Genomic DNA, 16,194 nt, shown 5'->3' on the forward strand with positions numbered 1-16,194 from the left:
ATCTTGAGATCAGCCCTATACCACTGATAACAATTAAAGAACAAGAAGATACTATAGATATTATATTGTCCCTGGATACTATATAATTTCTAAGTTAAAACTGGAAGTTTATGTATCAATCTAAATATGGAAATTATTTAGTCCAGTGATTGATTTTCCCATAAAATTCCCATAAATCCCATTGAAATACTACCTCCTTTAAAAGATCTAGCTGAAATGTTATCTCCTATAATAAGTATTCTCAGATCTTCCCAGTTCATATTGATTCTTCTGTCTTGACCTGGAATAGAATTTAATCTATACCTCTCTTACATCATTGTTTTTCAATCACATCTGATTCTTCATGACCCCATTTGGAATTTTCTTGGCAAAGATACTAGAATGGTTTCTCATTTCTTACAGATGAGGAAACTGAGGCAAATAGTTAAGTAACTTGCTCAGAGTCACACAGCTAGTAAGTGTCTGAGACTGGAATTGAACTCAGGTCTTCCTGATTTCAGACTCGTGCTGCCTGGCTTCCCATTCTCTTACATTAAAAAAAATTCTATTCTGTACTGTTGGTGGAACTATAAATTGGCAAAGCAAATTTGGAACTATGCCCTTAAGGTTAATAAATTACAAAGATTTTTGACTCAATTATGCCATTACCAGACCCATTCTTCCTAAAGATTTTAAAGAAAAAAGAGAAAAAGGACCCATATATAAAAAATTTATACCATTAATTTTCATACTAGCTAGAAATTGACAACTAAGAGGATGCTACTTATTGAGAAATGAATAAATAAATCATGGTATAGGAATGTAATGGAATATTTTTGTGCTTTAAGAAATGATGAAATAGGGCAGCTAGATGGTGCAGTAATAGATAGAGCACCAGCCCTGAAGTCAAGAAGACCTGAATCCAAATCTGGCCTCAGACACTTAACACTTCCTAGTTGTGTGACCCTGGGCAAATCACTTAACCCCAATTGCTTCAGAGAAAAAAAAAAGAAAGAAAGAAATGATGAATGGATAGTTTCAGAGAAAACTGAGATCTCTATAAAATAAGGGAAAACAAAAAGAGCAGAATTAGAACAATTTATACAAAAATAATGACAATATAAAGAAAAACAACTGTGAAAGACTCTAGAACTCTAGTCAATGCAATGATAAACTGTGAGTGAAGAGGACTGGAGATTAAACAAGCCACTTATCTCCTGCCAGAAAGCCAGAGACATGAGAGACTTCATATGCAAAATGAGACATTCATATGTGGATATAGGGATCTATGCTGTTGAACCATACAGTATTTGATTATGAACATTTTCTTTTTCTTATTGTTAAATAATGGGGAGAGATGAGGCAGAGAGAAAAACATAATATTAATGTACATAAAAATAAATAAATGCTTTACAGATTTTAAGTTCTATTTTATATGATAGTTGATAATGTTTCATATGCTCTTACTAGACAGTGAACTCCATAAGCCCTCTATTTAATCTTGTTTCTTCTTTGGTACCCGTCACAGATCTCTGCAGAAGATGTGTTAGTCAAAGTTGAAGCTGAACAGTTTAAAGTATAATTCCATCCAGGGCTATTTGGATTTTAGCTTAGAGCCTTAAAACAAAGAGATGATTTCCTAACATTACCCAAGAAATAGGCAAGCATCTCTAATGCTCTTAAAATCACCAACTTTAACTGATTATGCCATAGTCCAGTGTAAAATCACAATAATAAACCCAAGTTTTTACTCAAGTTTACCTAGCAGCTCAGTACCATATGAAAACATATTTTATTAGTGAAGCACTGAAATTAGGAGAGAGGATATGCTGTGTTGAAATTCCAAATAGTACAATGTTCCCAAATGCCCTAGAATGTTTATAAATCCATGAAAATGAAACTCTCCATTTTCTGGTAGAAGTTTATTGTAGCCTTCCCTCCCTCTCAAACTCATTTCAGTATTCCAACTTAATAATTATTTAACAAAATAACCAGGTATTTTTTTAAAATCAATGGTTTACAAAGTATCTTTGTTAAAGGTGTTTCCAAAATAATCTATCACAGAAGAGATTATGTATTTATTAAAGTCCCTCAGGGGAACGGGGGTGGGGTGGGGTGGGGGGGAGGTGGGGGGGAGGGAAAAAAAGGGAGGGGGAAGGGAACATTGACACAAATTAACCAAAAGTTGATTAAAAAAAAAAAAATGAGGCCCAATTGAGCCAGCCCATAAAATTAGCTTTGCGATGAATTTCATTCAGCTGGAGAACACAAAACTTAACCCATGGCACTCCCCTGCCAAAAGAAAACCCATCCTAATATTTAGAAGTAATTGGAATTATTGACTCACAGGCAGAAGCTAAGGAAAATTAGCTCCCCAAAATAAAATAGTTGCTTACATACATAACGATTAATAAGATCACTGCAATGCTAATTTCTCACATGATTTGGTCCTTAGTTCTGGGTTCACATAGACATTACTCAAATTGCAGAAATGGAATTGCTTTCTTAACTATCTAAAACCCATGCAAAATGGCAACTGGAAAGATCTGCATTCGATTTACATAAATGAAGAATGGAATGTGGTGCAACATTTTTCCCCCATGGGTAATTTCTCTCTTAAATATGTGTATTTTTTTTTCCTCAGCTACTGTTTATTATTCCCAAATCACTTTGATTCAGAGTTAGTCTGACAGCAATGGAATATTCAAGTTAAGTACATCTCCTTTTAAACTTATGTTAGGTTTTCTGTCCTGTAATATGATAGTCAAATCACTGTGGCTACTATTGAGTTTCCTATTGATGGACACTGGATAAACAGATGACTAGAAAGTGAGTTTACAAAGAGTTATGCAACCTCAAGTATCAACTTCTAATTCATAGATGAGAGAAGAATAGGGCTTTGGGTTTTAAAAGACCTTCCAGGTCATCTTGTTCAACCCCTCTTCCCATTTTACAGTTGATGAAACTATGGTCCAAGAAAGTTATTTGGCCAAGGTCAAGATTCACTGTAGTGAAGGTGGAAGATGTAGGAATGAAGCCAGATCCTAAAAGATAAGTGGGAAGTAGAGAGCTTGTTTCAGAGAGCAGAAAAAGAATTAAACTTGTCCTTCCTAAAAGATCCTGTATCAGTCATTTAAACCCTAGTATGAATTTAAGTACCTGGGACCTCTCTCCCAGAGATATCTGCACAGAAGCCTAAAATCAAATATGAATCATCCACAAATAAATTCCACATGTGGACTAACAGATTGTGTTCCCTATTAAAGAGAGTTCAAGTATCAGGATTATTAGGTGGCCTTCCTAGTGTTTCTTAATAATATAGTTCCTATATCGAGAGCTGGAAGGGACTTTAGTCTCTATTCCAATCCTTTTATTTTACGAATGAGAAACTGAGGCCCAGAGTGTACAAGTGATTTGTCCAGTATCATTCAGGTAGTAAGTAGCTAATCTAAACCCAGTTCCTCTAAGTCAATATTCAGGACGCTAGGAGAAGAAAGGTGAAGGAAAAAGGAGGGCAGAAACAAAAAGTGAAAGGAATAAGAGAAGGAAGGGCAGGTTGAGGGAGGGATAGAGTAAAAAGAGAGAAAAAAAGTATAAACGGGGGAGAAAATAGGATGAAGGGAAATACAGAGTTGGTAATCATTAACTGTGACTGTGAATCTGATAAACTCTCCCATAAAATGGAAGTGGATAGTAGATTGGATTAAAAACCAGAACCTTTTAATATGTTGTTTACAAGAAACACATCTGAAACAGAGAAATACAGATAGAGTAAGGGTCAAAGCCTGGAGCAGCATATATTATATTTCAGTTTAAGCAAAAAAAGCAGGGAAACAAAAACAAAAATAGATCTAATTAGAAGAGATAAGAAAGGAAGCCTCATCTTGTTAAAAAGGTACCATAATTCAATATTCATGGCTCTTTCACACCAGTAATTCTAATCAGTTTAACAAACATTTATTAAAGTTCTGCTAGTAGCAGCTAGGTGACACAGTGGATAGAGTATTGTGCTTGGAATCAGAAAGACTCATTTTCATGAATTCAAATCTAGCCCCAGAGAATTTAAATCGTACCTCAAACATTTACTAGCTGTGGGGACTTGGACAAGTCACTTAACCCTGTTTGCTTCAATTTCCTCATCTGTAAAAAGGAGTCGGAGAAAAAAAAGGCAAATTTTTCCAGTATCTCTGCCAAGAAAACCCCAAAATGGGGTCATGAAGAGTTAGACATCACTGAGACAATTTAAGAACAAAATGTGCAAGGACTGTGCTGGGCACTAAGAACTTAAAGATGGTTCCAGCCTTCCCACACCATCATAAGACACATTGGGTTCCAGACACTTTAGAGAAAAAGTACATTGCTCCATCATGTCCACATCATCATTCCTCATCAGGTAGAGTGTGGTCTGGGTAGAGACAAAAAGGCCTTGTGTCTCCACTTCACTCCAGTTGGTTTCAGACACATTTGCAAACAGCTGAAAAAGCCCACAAGCACACAGTGAGATTTCCTAAAGCAGGGACAAGATTCCCCTGGGTGTGAGGGAATAAGCTGAGTCAGTTCTCAGAGGCTCTGTCCACAGAGTTATATGCTGGAGCTGAACCATCTACCAATTCTATTATCATCTGCCCCTCCCACTTGAATATGTCAGCAGTCCCTTCTGTGGGATTTATATCAGTAATCTCTTTGAGAGCCAAATCACAGAATAACCTCGTCTTTACATGGACTCGGAGGAAATAAAACACGGCCAAAAGTATGACTCAAAGATGTCTAAATAACACTGTGTCAGCAACTAAGAAACAGAACAGGGAGGCTCCTGCATTGAAAAGAAGTTGACATTTTTAATCAAAAATTGTCCCTATTCCTCTCCACTCCCACCAATCACCTTTATTTGTTCAAAAATATACTCTATGCTAGATTTGCAGTTTTACTTACGATCCTTTTCTTCTGTTCTATTACTGCATATAAGAAATGTTCACTTTATTTGGGTGTGTAGATTCAGAATTTTTGAAAAAACAAAACTATCAGACTAATACATATTTCATTTATTTATTTCTAGTCCTCTGGATAGTGTCTGGACAGACATAGATTTATGGGAGTCAAGGAAACTTAAAGGTTTTCTATTCAAGGCAAGGAAGGAAAGGACAAATTCCTCCTGTATTTTTGCCTGTGGACATTATGGTCCATGGGGTAGAAAGAATCAAACACAACTACACAATTGAACAAATGACAAAAAATTGTTAGATGTGGAGTTAGGAAGACCTGAGATCAAATTTCAGTTCAGATACTTATTAGCCAGGTGAACCTGTACAAGTCACTTAATCTCTTTCTGTCTGCCTCAGTTTCCACAACTATAAAATGGGGATAATAGCATTCTCCCTCTCTCCCAGATCTTGTTGTAAGGATCAAATGAGATAATATTTATATAGTGTTTAGCTCAATACCTGGCACATAGTAGTAGGTGTTATGTAAATGTTTCTTTGCATCCTTCCTCTCGAATTAGAGGTGTGGATACTAACATCCAGAACATTTAGTTGCCAGGTCACATGGGAAGAAAGCAGCAGAGCAAAGGATGTTTCTGAAGTCTCTTCTTGACTCCACTAGAAATCTCAGGGTTCTAGAGACCTTCACATTTTCCCTTCTCTAGAGAGAGGTTTCCTTTGACATGTGAACTCTGAGGGGCTACCAAAGAACCCAGCCCCTCCACAAGTTTTGGATTATTCTTTATGGAATCTGCCAGGATAATGCAAAAGATCTATGGGTGTCGGGTGCCTAGAGAACTTTGAATTTCCTTCTCTATCTCCAAGCACAGTCATAAACTTGGGCAATTGAATTTACAAGGTTTACGAGGCAGAGTTACACAACCTCAGTGAGACATAAATCTGATTTGGACATTTATGACAATAAATCGCTCAAAACTCTTTAGGTATTCAGTATATTCCCAGGGCAGGCTGACCTGCAATTTCTTGCCTCCACTTCCCAAGCAGGATTGCCAATCAGAATTCCTGCTCCCAGACCGACAACCCCCAACCAATTTTATGTTCCTTTTCTATCTTTCCTGACCCATTTCAAGTACCTATCGCTCCATGAAGCCCAAGCTGATGATCTCTCTTTAAGCACTTACAACCAGCACCACCCCATTTAGTAATTAGTTCAATGTTTTAGTTTGTTCTCTTATACTGGGGTTAAATCGTAACACCTCACTTAGAACATAAACTCACTAAGGAAAACTACAGGGTCTTTATATTCCTGTCAATCTCTGGCTCAGAGCTAGCAGGGTACCTAGTAGGTACTCAGCAATTGGGAGTGGACAGACTGAATGAAGTGAAATCAGGCTTTGGTTATTCCAGAACTTTTCACTTAATGGTTATCTTCACCACTGCCCTTATACATTTATTTATAAAATTTATATTTATGTGATTTGTACATTTACATAATAATTTTTTTTACAAAATTGATTTATATAAATAGAAATTTATTCATAAATTTATAAATTAAAAAAAATTATGCCTTCCATTCCTCTCCAAGGAAACACCTCACGTCTTCTCCTTTTCAAAACCATGGAACCTATACCAAATCTCTTTGACCTTCCTCTTTTAAAAGATAGACATTCTATTCTGGAGCTGATTCTCACCCACAGGAAATATTGGGTTGCTGTAGTGAAAATGATAGGGACTCATAGTGGGGTAGTGATCATTCCATTTTAGGATCACTGATAGAGAAGAGGAAATCCATGAATAATCTAATAGCTAGACTTGAGAAGAACAAATTCCAAATGATTCATTGGAAAAATAGATCTAAGATCATTGTTTTCGATTCTTCATCTTCTAATTCTCAAGCCCCTGAAATTTGGCTTCTATCGTTTGCCTGAAATTGCTTTCTCCAAAGTCACCAGTGATTTTTTTTAAACCACTAATTCCAGCCCTCTTTTCCCAGACTTCATTATATATAATGTCTCTATAATTTTTAAAAGTATTGACTATCCCTTCCTTGTACATATTCTGTTTCCTTAGCTTATATAACTCTCTTGGTTATCTTCCTATCACTGACTATTCCTTTTCAGTTTCCTTTGCTAAATCACCATCATCATCATCCTACGCACTAACTATGGGTTATCCCTAAAAACCTCATTCTCTTTTCTCTATATTCTGTCCTGATGACCTTATTAGCTTCCATGTCTTTGTCATCTCTCTGCAAATGACTCCTAAATCTATATGTATTTTCTTTCCACTTTTAAATGTAAATATAGTTTTCAACATTCACTTTTATAAGATTCTGAATTTCACATTTTTCCCTCCCTCTATCCCCTCTCATCTCTCCAAGATAACACAATCTGATATGGGTTATACATGTACAAACATATTAATCATAGTTCTACATTAGTCGTTTTGTGAAAAAGGAATCAGAACAAAGGGGAAAAATCATAAAAACAAAAAACAAAAGTGAAAATAGTATGCTTGGATCTGACTCCATAGTTCTTTCTCTAAATGTGGATAGTATTTTTAATCATGAGTCTTTTGTAATTATCTTGGATCATTGTATTGCTGAGAAAAGCTAAATCATTTGATCATTGAACAATGTTGCTAATACTGTGTACAATTCTCCTGATTCTTCTCACTTTACTCAGAAGCAGTTCATGTAAGTCTTACCAAATTTTTCTATAATCAGCCTGCTCATCATTTCTTTATAGCACAGTAGTATTTCATTACATTTTTGTACCACAACTTGTTCAACCATTTCCCAGTTGATGAACATTCCTTCCATTTCCAATTCTTTGCCATCAGAAGGAAGGCAGCTATAAATATTTTTGTATATATGGGGCCTTTTCTCTTTTCCATGAACTCTTTGGAATACAAACCTAGTAGTGGTATTGCTAGATCAAAGAATATGTACAGTTTTTAGCATAATTCCAAATTATTCTCCAGAATGGCTAGGTCAGATCACAATTCTACCAACAATGCATTATTGTTCCAATTTTCCCACATCTTCTCCAATATTTATCATTGTCCTTTTCTGCCTTATTAACCAATCTTAAAGGTATCACATGATACCTCTGAGTTTTTTAAGTTTGCATTTCTCTAATCTATAGTGCCTAAATTTATATGTCAAGTTCTTATTTCTGTACTCTAGTCTCATTTCACCAAATGCTATCTCCAGGTGATTCCAGATTCAACATTTCTAATATAAATATCCAATTTCTCCTGAGCTTAATACCATTTTTCAAGTCACCCAGGTTCACCACATTGAAGTCATGAGTTCACTCTCCCTCACCATCCACATGGAATCAGTTGTCAAATCTCATCAGTCTCTCTTCACATCTCTTACTTCTGTTCCCTTTCTCACTATTTCAAGCCCTTATTTTCACTTAGATTGTTGTGACATCCTTCCAGTCAGTCTGCCCAATTCTAGTTTTCTCTCTTTCTGATCCATCCTCCAAAATGATATTCCTAAAACATAGATCTATATTTCCTCTGACACCCATAGATGCTGACACACTACACTCAGAAATCCTCGATGGCTCCCTATTAACTCAAATAAAATATAAAATCCTTAGACTGTCATTTAAATCCCTCTACAGTCTGGTGGCTGACTCCCTTTCCAAGCCTATTCAGATTAATCCCCTTGACATCCTCTTTGTTCAAATTCAACTGGTCTACTGACTGTTCTTCATACACAGCACTCCATCTTTGGATGCCTTTACTCATGGTCCTCTGAGTCTGAACTGAATTCCTCCTTCACCTGTATCTATGGAATCTCTAGCTTCCTTCAAAGTAAAGCTACAAAGGCCTTTCATTATGTCCCTATCTATTAGCATATTCTTGCTCCTAAAATAACTTTTATGTCTACTTTCATATATGTTTACTTTCTTTTTACTAACTTGTGGGTATGTTATTCCCCCAGTGGGAGCAGGAACTGTTTCACCTGTCTTTGTGTTCCTGGTACTTTGTATAGTGTATACACAGTAGGTCCTTGATATGTACTGTTGAATTCAATTACATTGAACTACAACCTGACAGCAAGAACACTAGAGACTAAGGAGCAGAAGCAAGAAAAATTGGGAGAGAATGGGGGAAATGGAGTGGAGAAAGTTCACAAGAGAAACTTTAGAGATTTACCATTTTACTCAAGACCAATTACATTTTATATTGAGTGACCCAGAAAGAATAATAAAGCATGTAAAAATGTTAAGTCTCAGGATTTCAAGAATGGGGGGAGGGAATTTTCAGCTAGATCCTGAGCATTTCCACATAAATGAATACATCCAGATGCCTTATTTGTTTATGGTCCCATAGCAACTAAGAAACGCATATCCCCTGGTCCTCCCTGGTGAATTTAATTTAAAAGACTGCATTGCTGTGTATCTTATGTTTGTTAAACATTTAGTAATGTTTTACCAGCACTTTACAATTTATAGAGGACTTCACAATAATTCTTTAAGATGGATAATCCACGTATCTTTATTCACATCTTATAAATGAGAAAAGTGAAGATTAAATGGGTAACGCAATCTGCCCAATGTTGCACAACCAATAAGTGTCAGAATTGAAGCAGAAAAAAAAATCAGACACTTAATCCAGCTCTCTTTCCCCTAAGCCATGCTGCCTATCACAAGTTAGGACACAATCTGTCCCAAAGGGGACTAAGGTAAAACAACCTAGAAACATGACATCAGAATCGAGGTGAATTGACAGGGATATTTTCAGAAGTAGAAATTTCCATGACATAGTATTATAATGAAAAGCACACTAAACCAGAGACAAACTCCACTCAATTCTGACCTTAAGTCCCTTAAAGTTTCTATGCCTTGGTTTCCTTATTTGTCAAACTGAGGATTAATACTTGGGCTACTTAAATGATCTTACAAGAATAAGGAATTATCAATTCAAAATCTAAGAAATGAGGATTTGTGATCAGTAGGAAGGACACTAGTTCACACCTGTATTATGGGAAAAGAAACAAAATGTGGGAGGGGACAGAGAGAATATTTAACTTCCTAAAGAAAAAAAATGGTTTCAAGAACTATCACAGAGATAGACCTATAAAGGGACCTTAGGATCCCAATCTCTTCAATTTAAAATAGGGAACAGAGGCTACCAGAGGTTAAGTGGCTTGTCCAAGATCACACAGCTTGTACAGAACAGAGTTAGGGCCTCAGATGCCTGCACTTTTTCCTCCTGAGAGCCCCTGCTTTACACCTGTTCATTTGAGTTTCTGTATGCTTGAGATCAAGAAAGTTCTACTTCTTTAAAAGAGCTTTTATTTCATACTTTTCACTCATTCAGGCTGACCTCCTTTCTGTTCCTCTCCTCTAAATCTGCAATAGTAGGTAGAATTTTGTTCAATCGTGTCTGACTGCATGACTCCATTTAGGGTTTTCTTGGCAAAAATAATGGAATGGTTTGTCATTTCCTCCTCCAATTTATTTTACAGATGAAGAAACTGAGGCAAACAGGATTAAGTTACTTGCCTAAGGTCACATAGCTAATAAGTGCTTGAGACCAAATTTAAATTTAGAAAGACTCATCTTTCTTCCAGAATTCTACCTAACTGCCCCAAATCTACGGGAATAATTGGATTTCTCCCTCTATCCCTAACTAGAATATCACAGGAGTCAACTAAAACAAATGTGTGCTACACATTCCTTCAATACTTAATGCACATTGAGAGTTTCAGAAGGCATGGGTTCAGATAAAGCTTTTGTCATTTAATGACTAGGTGACCATATATGAATATAATGGAATGTTATTGTTATATTAGAAATGATGAGCAGACTGATCTCAAAAAGGCTGGAAAGCCTTACATGAACTGATGCTGAGTGAAATGAGCAGAACCAGGAAAACATTGTATACAATAACAGCAAGATTATGTGATGATTAACTATGATAGCTTGGTTCTTCTCAGCAATATGTTGATCCAAAACAATTCCAATAGACTTGGGATGGAAAATGATATTTGTATCCAGCGAGAAAACAAACGACACTATATGTAAATTAAAGCATACTATTTTCACCTTTAAAAAAATTGTTTGCCTTTTCATTTTTATGGTTTTTCCCTTTTACTCTGAATATTTCTTTCATAATGGGACTAATATGAGAATATGTTTTAAATGACTGTACATGGATAACCCGTATCAGATTGCTTGCTGAATTGGGGAGAGAGGAGATAAGGGAAAAGGGAGAAAAGAAAATTTGGGACTCAAAATCTTACAAAGATGAATGTTTAAAGTTATATTTATATGTAATTGGAAAAATAAAATACTGTTGAATAGAAATAATGACAATAATAACTGAGTGACCATGTACCAGATTCAGAATTGATTTTCCTGGTCTATAAAATGAATTCATTGCTAAGAAATTTGTTGCCTAACCCAAGAGCCCCAAGCTATAATATATGCACTTTCTCTATCCCCTCCCCTATCTTTAGGGAATATCAATCATAGAATGATAGATCTAGAGTTGGAAAGGGACTTAAAAGACATATAATAGGATTTTAATAAATGTTGATTGACTGATTTTTTTTAAATAAGGAAATTGAAACCCAGGGAAGTTGTAAATCCAAGTTCATACAAGTAGAGATGGAATTTGAATCCAGAATCTCTTTAATACATGAGCACTTATCAAGCACCTACTGTTGTTATTGCTTGTTCTGCCTTCTCAAAGAGGACCATGGCATTATTAGGGAAATGATGCCAGGAGAGAAGGAGATATGAGAGAGGAAGAGAAAAAGAGAAGGAGGAGGGAAAAGGAGGAAGAATGGAGGAAAGGAGAGGGTTATTATGTTTGGGAAGAAGTAAAAGAAAGAAAGTGGGTGGGAGGTAGGGAAGCAGAAGGGAGAGAGAGAAGGATGGAAGAAAAGGGAATTGACCTATTATGGTCATTGCTGTTGTTGTTCTGGAAGAGGATCATCACATGAGAGAGGTGATGTCATGATAAACAGGTAAATCGGATTGAAGTGAGGGAGGGCTGTGCAAAGCCACCAGCCTCATTTTTTCCTCCAGAGCCATCTGGGTCCAGTGGCCAGATAGAGATCAGGATGACTGGAGATGGCTCCAGATGCAGTGGGAGACTTATCTTGTAGCAGACACTGGATACAAAGAAAAGTATAGAAAGACTCTTTCAATTACTAGCTATTGAATGGGATAAAATACAACTAGTCACAGAATCATAGATTTGGAGCTTGAAAGGGCCTTCATAAAATCACTCTCCATAAACTTGAAACCCCTGATCTTCTCTTCCCTGAACGAAAGTGGGGCTGGTGGTTAGGGACAAAGGGTAGAAGTGAGCACTCCAGTTCAAGTTTGAAGGAAGGGCAAATAGTCAAAGCTTTATACAAAGGAACGGGCAAATAGTCAATGCTTTATAAAAAAAGAAATGAAAATCTAATTGTGAAATTTCAGTTATTGAGGAGATTTCGTGATAGGAAAAGCGATTGGGGAATTTGTTGGCGTACCTCACATCCCACCACATAGGGCAGTGTCTACCCTGCCTTTGCATGAAGCTGGCTGTGACCTACAAAAAGCTGGCACAAGCTAGTGAGACACGGGCTCGCTCTCTGGGAACAGGGAGCAGCAGAGAAACCCGGTGCCTGCAGTGGTACCGCAGATTGGACCTGCTTGCAATTAAGCGCAGAAAGCCCATCTATCACTGGGGCTTGTTTTTACACTTGAGGTTTTATGAGCTGACAGGACATGTTAATCGCGGTGTACACTTAGCAGACAGAAACAAGGGCCCATAATTACCAGGTAGTGAGTAACCTGGGTCACATGCCTGGCACCGTTCCCTGGTTTGGGAACCCGCAGCCAAAGCACGAGGCTGTGGACTTGTGGACAAGTCTGGAGCATAAGCAGGGTTAGGTGAGGGGGAGTCAGTAGAACAGAAGAGAGCACAAGGAGGGGCCCAATGGGCCAAGGGATGGCTTTAAGGAGATCCTGGGAGACTGAAGGCTAAAGATTCCCACAGGAAGGAGAAGCAGTCCCTGCTTGCCTACGCAGGACACATGGGCAAGGGGGAAAGGTGAGCTCAAGGCCGTGCTAAGGATGTGGGAATCATTCAGCCAGGCAGTTCTGAGATCGGGGTGGATGGCTTCCTCAAAATAGCCTGAGGAGCTGGGGCAGGGGAGGGCTGACTCCCTGGGGCACTGCTCCCTAACTCAAATCCAGAAGTGTGCCAGAGGTTCAGGCAATCAGCAGTACCTTCTGGGGGACCAGAGAAGCAAAAACCCAAAAAGGGGCCTTCACAGCGATCTGAAATGTGATGGGGGGGAAAGAGCACAGAACTTAGCATCAGAAGGCCTGGCCTGAGTTCCAGTGCTGCTAGTTGTCACTCTGTATCCCTTCTCTATTCTGGGCCTCAGTTTTCCCATCTGTGAAGTAAAAGGAGTTGAACTAAATGACTGCTAAATTCCTCCCCAGATCTAACTTTGTAATTAAGTAGTCAACAGGGCTGTTTTGTTTTTGTTTTGTTGTCTTGTTGTGATTTTTTGTAACAAGTTCCTCTGTTACTAGTCCTGTTATCTTTTATTTTCTTGTTCTTAATAGATCATTGCTATGGGGTCTTCATGACCCCATGTGGTGTTTTCTTGGCAAAGATATTGCAGGGGTCAGCCATTTCCTTTTCCAGCACCTTTTAACAGATGAGGAAACTGAGGCAAACAGGGACTTACCCAGAATCACACGGCTAATAAGTGTCTGAGGTTGGATTTGAACTCAGAAAGATGAGCCTTCCTGACTCCAGGCCTGACACTCTCTCCACTATGACACTTAGCTGCCCTAGCTCCTATCTTATATTTATCAAATGCCTTCTATGTGCCAGCTTGTGCTAGGTACGAGGTAGGAAACCTCTAGGACCATATCCTATATCAGGCTCCCTCCCACATGAGGTCTTTCCACATCCTCCCAGCTGCTAATACCTCTTCCAGGAAATTATTTCTGTAGTATATATGTATTTTATAGACAGTTATCAAGACACTTCTAATCAATTGATTTCCAATCCAGTTTAAAAAAAATTACAGAAGAGATCAATTATGGGAAATGAGGTAATAAGAGGTAGAACTCCTCAAAGAAATTAGAGCACTGTTATTCATTGGCTGGCAGAGAGATCAGCCACCTTATCTCTATACCTCTTCTCAATTCTTTAAAAAGAAATCCCTCAAAAATAAAAATAAAAATCCCTCTGCCAATGAAATGAATGGTTTTTAACAGACTCTACGTAGGAACTATTACACCTGTGGCAAATTTACTTGGGGTATGAGTCACAGTGAGGAGAGTCTGACCAACAACATTGCACTAGATGAAAAGGTAGCCTATAATTTGGCCCCATCCTCTGGTAGGGTTAAAAGGGCAAGTCTAGAAAGAGGTTCAAGAATGAAACAGAAGGCTGAGATGGTCGCATCATTGTGGCTGAGACTGGATAAGGATGGTTTTTGCTACAAGGGAGAAAGCTTACCTTCCTCCTGGTCGGTGCCATGAGGCAAAGCCCTTGCAGCCCCGCCTTAATTATGGTTCCATTTAAAAATGTCAACGCGTCAAATAGACAGGGCTGTGTTAAACCATAAAGAACTATGGAAATATGAGCTCTTTTCATTATTCCTTCACGTAAGGTGGAATGAAAATGAGTTACACTCTTGTACTGAGATATTAAAGAAAGGCGTTATGTAAGCTGTCAACATTTTTAGCCATCACAAAGATCTGTTTACTCACAGCGCATTATAAGAAGGTAATCGTGTTGCTCTTCTAATAAGAGTCCCACCTGCCATCAGGAAATCATGAGCTTTGGGTTATTTCTCCAAAATCAGGCAGTGAGTTGTCCTGCTCCAGACTGACCCTCCTTCAGCTAGTTCCCTCTATAAGCAAAAGCACAAGTTTGCATGACTGGACATTACGGAGCATTCCACATCAGCTGGAGCCCTCTAATTGAGTACTTGTAACTGGCTTCCCTCATCATCAAAGGAGCTTGGCTTCCTGAGCAACCTGCTCATCTCACCAGTTCCTGCCTTCTTCTGAAGCATATTTTCTCATTAGTCCTAGGCAGATTCAGCTAATCTTTCAGGGGTCTAACTCATGTCCCCATTCCATAAAGCCTTCTCTCATATTCCACACTACAGGTGTCTCTTCTTTCTGAATTCCCACAGCCCTTAGTCTGTGTCAGTATTTAATAATCTGTGTATATCTTGGTCACTGCTATTTTACTCCATTTGTCTTTACTCTCTAACTAGTCTGTACAATCCTATCTGTAGGGACTACGTCTTTTGAGAGAAAAGAGAAAAGCATCAGTATACAGAGTTGGGAGAGAGGGATCATAGCATCAGATATCTAACACCAAGAAGAGCTCTGGAGATCCTTTAGTTCCACTTTTTCATTTTATGAAAAAAAAATTAGTTTGGGGAATGACAGAAAGGAGAAGCAAAAGGGAGAAGAAGGGAAGAAGAGAGAAGGAAGAGAAAGGTAGGTGACAGAGTGAGCAAGAAATGGGGGAGGAAAGAGGAAAGGAAAAAAATGGAAAGAGAGAGGAAGAGAGGAATTAAAGGGAGGAATTCTCCATTTGGAAGGGCAAGTATGGAAGGGATTTTTTTCATTATTGTTGTTTTCTTATAAGCGGGGAGGATCAATGGTCATTATAATTTGGAAGCTCCCCTCCTTCTTTTTCTCTTTCTTCTAATGAAATCTTCTTTTCCCCCTAACATCCACATAAAGTCCCAGACCCTCCTTACAAGAAATCATGAGAAAAGGAAAATAACCAATTTTTTCCATTATTGTTATTTTCTTATAAGAAATAAGCCAGTGGTGAATAGTAATCTTTACTCTGCCCTTTCTGTTCATTTTGGTTCTTTTAAACAACCTCCTCAAAATAATGAGTCACAGTAGTGATTTCCTTCTAGGATTCCCCCCCCAAAAAAATTCCCCAGCAACTGGAAAGCTCATTTAAAAGAAAAGTTAGTTGCTTCCAGAGAAGAAGCAAGTAAACTATCAAGTAAACTCTCAGAATCATTCTGTAACACATTGTTTATCTCCCAGCCAAGAGTTTGACTGCCCTTTAAGGCCTAGCCCTCTCCTCTCAAACACTGATCCCCAGCCAGGGTGCCCTTGAGAAGAAGGCAAAGTATTTGCACTTCCAATAGCCACCTCCCTTTCCTTAACTAAGTGCCCTTTTCATGCTGTACCCCACTTCCCAGGCTAGATCCCTACAATGAAGCATTCCACCAGAATCTCACCTATTGGGC

At 38.1% G+C, this 16,194-nt stretch overlaps 1 protein-coding gene across 5 annotated transcripts in view; it reads right to left on the reverse strand.

The window, feature by feature from the left end:
• The window catches only part of RALB (RAS like proto-oncogene B), a 103,222-nt gene that overhangs the window by 56,527 nt on the left and 30,501 nt on the right, over positions 1-16,194 (reverse strand). The window contains exon 3 of one of the 5 annotated variants that reach the window (XM_012544674.3): positions 14,675-14,817. The exons of the other annotated variants lie outside the window; for them this stretch is intronic. The gene's annotated coding sequence lies outside the window, so the exon portion shown is untranslated. The remainder of the gene's footprint in view (positions 1-14,674; positions 14,818-16,194) is intronic. 5 annotated transcript variants of the gene reach the window in all.

The sequence above is a fragment of the Sarcophilus harrisii genome, chromosome 3, assembly GCF_902635505.1.
Source record: "Sarcophilus harrisii chromosome 3, mSarHar1.11, whole genome shotgun sequence".
NCBI lineage: Eukaryota > Metazoa > Chordata > Mammalia > Dasyuromorphia > Dasyuridae > Sarcophilus > Sarcophilus harrisii.